At 41.1% G+C, this 8,202-nt stretch overlaps 1 long non-coding RNA gene across 1 annotated transcript in view; it reads left to right on the plus strand.

Annotated features, from left to right (window-relative positions):
* LOC107833402 (uncharacterized) overlaps positions 1–7,598 on the plus strand; it is a 12,989-nt gene extending 5,391 nt beyond the window's left edge. Inside the window, exons 2-3 of the long non-coding RNA XR_001659149.1 lie at positions 3,605–3,610; positions 7,589–7,598. This is a non-coding gene — a long non-coding RNA (uncharacterized LOC107833402). The remainder of the gene's footprint in view (positions 1–3,604; positions 3,611–7,588) is intronic.
* Positions 7,599–8,202: the final 604 nt, after the last annotated feature.

Here is an 8,202-nt window from a genome sequence, read left to right on the forward strand (position 1 = left end):
TTACATTTGTTTTGTCTCAGAAACTACATAGAAATATCCTATAATTTTCCAAACACGTAAACTAGACCTGCAACCTGTGGTTATTCTAAAAATGACTTATACTCATAAGTATTCATAACACATAACAAGTAATACATAAATAAATAAATAAAAAGCAGTCACTTGTTTACTTTCTTCTGTCTTTGTCTACAATTGCAATTTTCCCACCACCTTCCTCCATTTACCCGTCTCCTCCACTGTAACATCAAGCCAACCTTCGTCTGTCTCATCGCCGTCTCATGCACGGCGCTGCAATCAGTCCACTTAGAAGGGAATGCAAATCTGTAATTAGCCGAATCACGTTAACTGGAGATGAAACGGTTGACACTGCCCAAATTGGATTTTCTCTGACGCCTTCAGTAATACCCTGTCTCAATATAAACTCTTAATTAGCCACCGTTGCTTCTCTCAAACAAGCCATGAATCTCCTTAGAAAAAGTACGACAAGCTCAAACAAAGCTGTTGTTGTTTGTAAGGTTTTGTGTGCGGCTTTGTCTTTTCATGCTCTATGAAATTTAAAAGAGTGAGAGAGACAATTGTGTGAACGTAATCAAATTATCTCTGAGCATACATTAGCAAACATACTCAGTCTTTTAAAAGTTCTCTCATCAAGTTTGAAACATAAACCTGAATGTATTTAATTGGGATTCTTGTGACAGAACAATAAAAAGTAACATTGAAATAAAGTGGAATGAAAAGGACATACAGCTCAAAGATCTTTAGACATAAAAACCTCAACTGTGCCAACTAGTTGACATTTAGACCAGGTGGTTGTGGGCGCTGCAGTGACTTTTTATCTTCCACATCGACGAGTCACAAAACAGATGTTTCCAATAAGACAGAAAGATGAGGAACTAAATCAACATGGCCCTGGTGAAACCTCACACTACATTTCTGGAGGAACAACGTGACGTTTGAAAAATGTTTCATTATCTTGTGCATTTTTAAAAAGAGACCCAGTGAATATAGCTCTATTCTCCACACACAATGAAAGCCACAATCGTTTCACCCATGAAGCTCTCCTGTTGTCTCTTCAACCTTTGTTAGCAATGGGATATAAAAGAGACGTACTAAAGACATCATATTTGCAGTTTCCCCTTCAGGTGGTCATTAATATTCAAGTTTAAAACCATCCAGTTTTGGTTTCCAGCCCATCTTTTGGGGGTAGACTCCTCAAATAAGTCAAATGAGAGGAAAAAAAATCTAATCAATTCTTTAGAAGTGGGCCAGTTTGCACCAGTATGCAGAGCCAGCATTTATTTTTTCCACTTAAAGCAATGATTTAACAGACATATTTTCACAGTGAATGACTAATAGCAGGCAAGATGTAGAAGAACAGATTATCCATGATGTTGGGTTCATAACAAGTTGGGAGTTTAGCATAACAGCTGGCAAAACCTGCGTTTTCACAAGTTGTGTCTTATAAAGAATCTGTTTTCTGTCATTATGAGTAATGAATGGAGGACACAAGCCCAGAGACATAGAGGAGCGAGAATTATTTAATAACTAAAAATAAACAAAAACTTACAGCAGGATGTGGGACGAAAACCAGGAAACAGGCATAGAAACACCAAAACGGCACTGAGATATGTGACAGAGTTACAACGGAGGAGACAGTGAGGACTGGTGCAACCTGAAGAGCCTAAACACTGACGAATAGTGACAACATAACCAGAAGAGCTAATCACAGGGGAGTAGATGCAGCTGGGGAAGGGACCAGGAAGAGATGATGGAGAAAATGAGAAATAGCAGGGAAGAGACTAATAATGGCAGCTGAGGAAAGAATAAGAATAAAGAACCCAAAAAGAATGTAAAAAAAAAACAAAAAACAAAACAGTAATGCACTTAATATCCCAGACTGGTAACAGTTCTTCACACTTCACCAGACACAGTCACATACTGACATGAACTGGATCACGCCTCATGAGACAGACATGGTGAGACATTCCACAGTATTTTAATATCACAAGATCCACATCACACCTGTAACAGCAACACAAGAGTGAAAACGATTTTAAAAAAATAAGTCTCTCAAGTGTCTCATATGAATTTTGTCAAGATGCAGACGTGAAAAGAAGCCACTGCCCATAAACCAGCCCTTTTCATCTCACACACAATAAATGAGTTAAAAAAAAGTAGAATTCAGAAGGAAAAAAAAGTCTGGACTTGTGGGATGTGGATCAGTGATGAGTGATAATTAGACGGCACCACCACAGCAAGACGACTAATTGTTATCATCAGATTAAAGGAATAATTGTGTGTGAACACATCATCAAAACATGGCAGTGGCAAATTTGATTAGAGCAGATGTTGAATTAATTGGTTTTGAGGCTGATTGCATTAATGCTCTGAGTCTATTAGTGGTACAGAGGAGTAATTAACACCCTGCCTCTAACTTACATGTTGGCAACGGGACAAAGGAAGGTGATAAAGTTTCCTCCACACAGGCAATTTTTTGTTCCCATTTGGAGAAAATGAACAGTTTCCTTCTTTGCTTTGTTTTTTTTCAGAATGTTATCAGTTTCCAGCCACAAATTAAAAGAAAAAACAAATACGGGAAGGTTTTCGATTTACATTGGCAATCATCAAAAATACACACTCACCTAATTAGCAGCATATTTATTGTTTATTAGTCATTACTTGAAGCCAAATTTGCCTCCTTTGCTCTTCAGTTTGCCTTTAGACATTATTTGTTTTCTTCTCGGTTTGGATGTTGGCAAATTTCAATGTTTTGTGATCAGATTTCAAGCTTCTAAGTACAGTTTAATCTTTGTCTGAAAATATTATATTCAACCTTTTATCTTAAATGTGAAATTACAGTTACCACTTAAAACATGTTGTGTAACCTAAACATCAGACCAGCGATTTGGTTTATCATGAAACGGTGAAAATGCTTGAGAGCTCCGTGTTTGGAGAGGGCTAAAGGAAGAGCTCACGAGTGATCCATTTTAATGACTTAATGGGAAGCTTATGATTCTGACATTTCTTTTAAAAAGTACTTTTGCTGCATAGACCCAACAAAATTGGAGACCTCTGTTTCTGGTGTTAAAGTAACATGCTTTTTACGCCCACTATCCATTTCAAACAGAGTACGTATTACATTAAAAGCCCTTTTTTTTAACTACCAAAAAACCTTTTTGATTCAAAATGTGTCCTCTAAAGGAAAAGATGTAAAATATACAGCAAATGTTGTTTCTAAGAGACAGCCTTCCAGCGTGAAAACGAGCTATTTGCTCAAGCAACAGATTTGTTTCATACTTTAAATGATGGTGGCCTTTTGAGACCAGATGGTTTCATACAGCGCATTAAACGAAATATTCCAAGATGATTTAGTGAGGAAACAAAGCTGATGTTTCTGTGTTAGCTGACTGAGGATTTCCATTGGCTAGATTCCAGAATAACTGAAGACAGAATTTCAGATTTTTTTTCTTTATATCATACTGTGACTGTGTGGTGTTTTTATCATGTAAAGCACTTTGAACTGTCTTGCTGCTGAAATGTATTACACAAATAAATTGAAACTTGCCATTCTTGAGTCTTATGTGGTTTGGTGTGTTTGCACCAGCAGAATGTCATGACCTCATAGTGTCGGGTTTAAAGTGCAGAATCTCCTTCTCTGGTCCTGCAAGTGAAACAATCCCCAGTAAATCAACCCTGTCCCCACATATTTTAGCTAGACAAACCAGCACAAACATTTTAAAAAATAAAACATTTTTGATGAATTTTGTTACATTTTGTTAATGTGGAGGGGAGGGCCGGCTGATCTCTGGTCACCTATAGAAACTTCCTTTTAAATTATAACTGCACAAATGAAAAATGTTGCTACACGAACCAGCACAAATGTCCCACAGTTGATTTATTTATGTCTTTAAAATTATGGCAGAATAAACAAACATTTTTGCTACACAAACCTTTGACCCCAGTTTTATGTAATTTGAAGAATTCACTCAGGTGGTTTTTGGGTGTGGCAGCATTGTGTGGTATTGGGATTTTCAATTTATGTAAAAGAAATAAAACCTTATCGATTGCAAATGGAAATCATACTTTACTGCAACTTTTATCCCTCTTGGAAGGAAGAGGTGTGCTTTTATCTTCCAGGTGTTAAAATTCTGAACAGGTTCTACTGACCCTGTGTCAAATTTCAAAAACCCACGATAAAACCTTCACACTCCAAGTTCATTGTCATGCAGCTGATGTCATCATTCTATATTATTCTGGTCAGTATTGCTAAATTTAACAGGGTCAAAACAGAAAACAATGTGACTCATTAAAGCAGTTGTTGCACTTTCCATGGTAGTCTGATCTGACAGAACGCAGCGGTGTTCATGTCATTTTCTTCTATGAGAAATGAAGACAAATTGCTGCATCTCAAATGTATTAAACTTTGAAAAGTCTTCAGCTCAGTGTCAGGGTTATTATATTTCAACAAGACCACATTGGCCTCTGTCAGGGCAGTTACATTTTATGAAAAGATCGCAGACACACTCTGTCAAACAAGTCCATCCTTACCACTACTTGTCTCAGCGCTGAAACCACATTCACATCACTGCCTGAGGCTTAATGTGTTAGTACTTACTAAATCATTCCCATAATGGTACTGATGTAAACAGAAAGTCTCACACCAGCACCTGTCATCTCAAGGATGGATTTCACAGGTAATGACAAACATTTTAATACTTTACAGCCTGAAATTACTGACAAATATATAAATAAATGAATGATAGGTGTTCAAAGTTTAGCATGTGTTTTAGATACATAGTAAAAGATCCAACAATCACATATACTTCAATTCATAGAGAGTCAGTGCAAACCAGTCAGTAGCACACACATCTTGACTGCCACTTTATGTGACTCACTAACAGGTGAGGTAGAGCAGAGGCTAGGCTAAAGAGGCTAGGCTAAAGAGGCTAGGCTAGAGAGGCTAGGCTAGAGAGGCTAGGCTAAAGAGGCTAGGCTAGAGAGGCTAGGCTAAAGAGGCTAGGCCAGAGAGGCTAGGCTAAAGAGGCTAGGCTAAAGAGGCTAGGCTAGAGAGGCTAGGCTAGAGAGGCTAGGCTAGAGAGGCTATGCTAAAGAGGCTAGGCTAGAGAGGCTAGGCTAAAGAGGCTAGGCTAGAGAGGCTAGGCTAGAGAGGCTAGGCTAGAGAGGCTAGGCTAGAGAGGCTAGGCTAGAGAGGCTAGGCTAAAGAGGCTAGGCTAGAGAGGCTAGGCACCAAACTAGCTCATCATACTCTCTAGTACCCATTGAGATTTTGGGAAATGAAGGAATGTATAATGAGAAATGTAGGCAATCGCTACACTTGAGTATGAAATCTCAACTATCTGCTCACATAATATGCACAGCATGTCAGGCTATGTGGGAACCTTACATAGATACGTCATGCTTGGCTGCGTTAGGTTTGGGATAAATTATCTTAAATTGTAACTAACCCCCAGAAGTCACTAAGTTTTGCCAATAAACTGTTAAAATAGGTTATTTAGTTTTCCATCTTTACGTTTCTGTACAAATTTTGTCATTTTTGTGCAAATTAGTTTAGTTCTCCGTTACTTTTACTACAATAAACTTTTTGCTTTTACTTGAGTAACTTTATTATGAAATATTGCTATTTTTACTTGAGTAAAATGTCTGGATCGTGGAGCCACTGTGATTATCGTTGTTCAGCTGCAGAACAACGGTAAACATCTGATCTGATGAACTTACTGACTGTGTTTCATCCTCCAGCTGAACCCTCTGATATTTGGGCAGAACATCTTCAAACTGTGATGAACAGGAGAAAGATCCATCCAGTAGACTCACACTTTCCTTCACACTGAATCCAGAACATATAAGCAAATTTTCTTGAACAGATTTGTAATTGACGCACACAACAGCACGTTGGCAACCATAAATTTGGGAGTTCTTCACCTGCATGGAGGAGATAATCGTCTGTAAGATAAGAGCTGTTAGTTTGTGTTCATGTTTTGACGTCTTCCTGAGGGTGTGAGAATGAAAAAGACTTTCTGTTGAGGGTGATCACAGGATGCGGTTTGTTCTAAAGTGTCTGTGCATTAGTGAACTGCACTGACATTACAGGTACTTTTACAAGCTGCTGCCTGGTCCAGACTCGTTTCGGCTGATGTTAGTGGTTGCTGCTTTTATACCACAGAGCGCTAATAGGAGGCTGTGGATCAAACATTTACCACAACATGGGGATACTTCGAGATAGGAAGCTAACCGATAGCCAGCTTGTACATCCAGCTGCATTTATAGACACTGTTTTGGATACAGTAAAGGCAAAAGCACAGCAGTCTTGCTTGCAGCTGTAAACTTCATGTTACCTTACACATTAGCATGAGAATCTAGTGGTAGCCGCATCATAGAGATCATCTACGAACAAAGCCTGGCCACATGCTCTGCTGCCCGTCCTCCTTCACTGAGCACACACTTCCCATGCATCCATCATCCTTCATACACCCTTGACAGCTGCCATTATCTCCAGAATCTGAAACTGGCCTAATAATGCACAGGACAGCTAAAAAAACAATCTGGAGTAAAATAAGTGTCTCTGCAGATTCTTAAAAAGTCATGAATTTGGGGAGCTGTGGTGGCGCAGGGGTTAAGCACGACCCACAAAAGAAGGTTTTAGTCTGTTGCAGGTTTGATTCCCGACCTGATGACCTTTGCCACATGTCTTCCTTCTCTCTCATTTCCCACTTTCCTGTCGGAGCACTTTCAAATAAACACCAGTAGAGGAATAAAAAAAGAAAAAATCATACATTCATATATCTAAGAACTTAAAATGTGTTACATCCACAAAAAAAAAGTAAGTTGCATTAATGGGACGTATGGCTCTTTGAACTGAACAGACCCTGAAGATTCGGTTTTGTCAAAGAACCGTTCAAATGATCCCTGAGAGAAAGCCGTTAGATCCGTCAAGTAGTTTTATTTGAATTGTTTTCATGGGTTAAGTTTACAAAGAAAGTTGAATAATCTGTATTAAGCAAATAACTACAGTATGTTCTTGCAGGAAAAAATATGCATATATTTTCATAAAATATAGTCCTCCCCCCCACAAGAGCCAACTCACCAACAGGAAGTGGTCAGTGGACAGCTCCGCACCTCTCTTCACCCGGGTGTCCAAGATATACGGCCGCAGATCCGATGACAAAATCGATCATCGAACTGCGGCCTCGGGTGTCTTGGTGCCAAGTGCACATATGGACACCCTTATGCCTGAACAATGTGTTCGTTATGGACAATCCGTGACGAGCACAGAAGTCCAACAACAGAACACCACTCGAGTTCAGATCGGGGGGGTTCCTCCCAACCACGACCCTCCAGGTCTCACTGTCATTGCCCACGTGAGCGTTGAAGTCCCCCAGTAGAAGGGAGTCCCCAGGAGGGGCACTCTCTAGTACCCCCTCTAAGAACTCCAAGAAGGGTGGGTAATCTGAACTGCTGTTCAGCCCGTAAGCACAAACAACAGTCAGAACCCGTCCCCCCACCCGTAGGCAGAGGGAGGCTACACTCTCGTTCACCGGGGTAAACCCCAACGTACAGATGCCAAGACAAGGAGCAACAAATATGTCTACTCCTGCCCGGCGCCTCTCACCGGGGGCAACTCCAGAGTGGAAGTACGTCCAGCCCCTCTCAAGGAGACTGGTTCCAGAACCAGAGCCATGCATTGAGGTGAGGCCGACTATTTCTAGCTGGAACCTCTCAGGCTCACACACTAGCTCCGGTTCCTTCCCCACCAGAGAGGTGACTTTCCACATCCGAAGAGCCAGCTTCTGCAGCCGAGGATCAGACCGCCAGGGTCCCCTCCCTCGGCTGCCGCCTGTAGCACATTGCACCCAACCCCTTTGGCCCCTCTGACAGGTGAGCCCATTGGAAGGGGGACCCACGTCTCCTCTTCGTGGGTAAAAGCCGGTCAGACCTGTTTGGGCCCGCCAGCTGTAAACTCCCATCTCCGGCAGAACTTTGTACACGTTCCGGGGGAGGTGGGGGACATTAAGTCTGAGTGGACCATGAAGGGCCTTGTGGGGGATTTTCCGGGAGTATGGGTTACCGGGCCCTTTGATACGGGCTGTCAGGTCCCTGTATGGCTGGTGTCAGAGTCTGGTCCGCATTGCCAGCAGTAAGCCGGGCTCGTTTCCGGTGAGAGTTGGACTCTGCCAGGGCTGCCCT

Source organism: Poecilia formosa, unplaced genomic scaffold, assembly GCF_000485575.1.
Source record: "Poecilia formosa unplaced genomic scaffold, Poecilia_formosa-5.1.2 Scaffold379, whole genome shotgun sequence".
Classification (NCBI taxonomy): Eukaryota; Metazoa; Chordata; class Actinopteri; order Cyprinodontiformes; family Poeciliidae; genus Poecilia; species Poecilia formosa.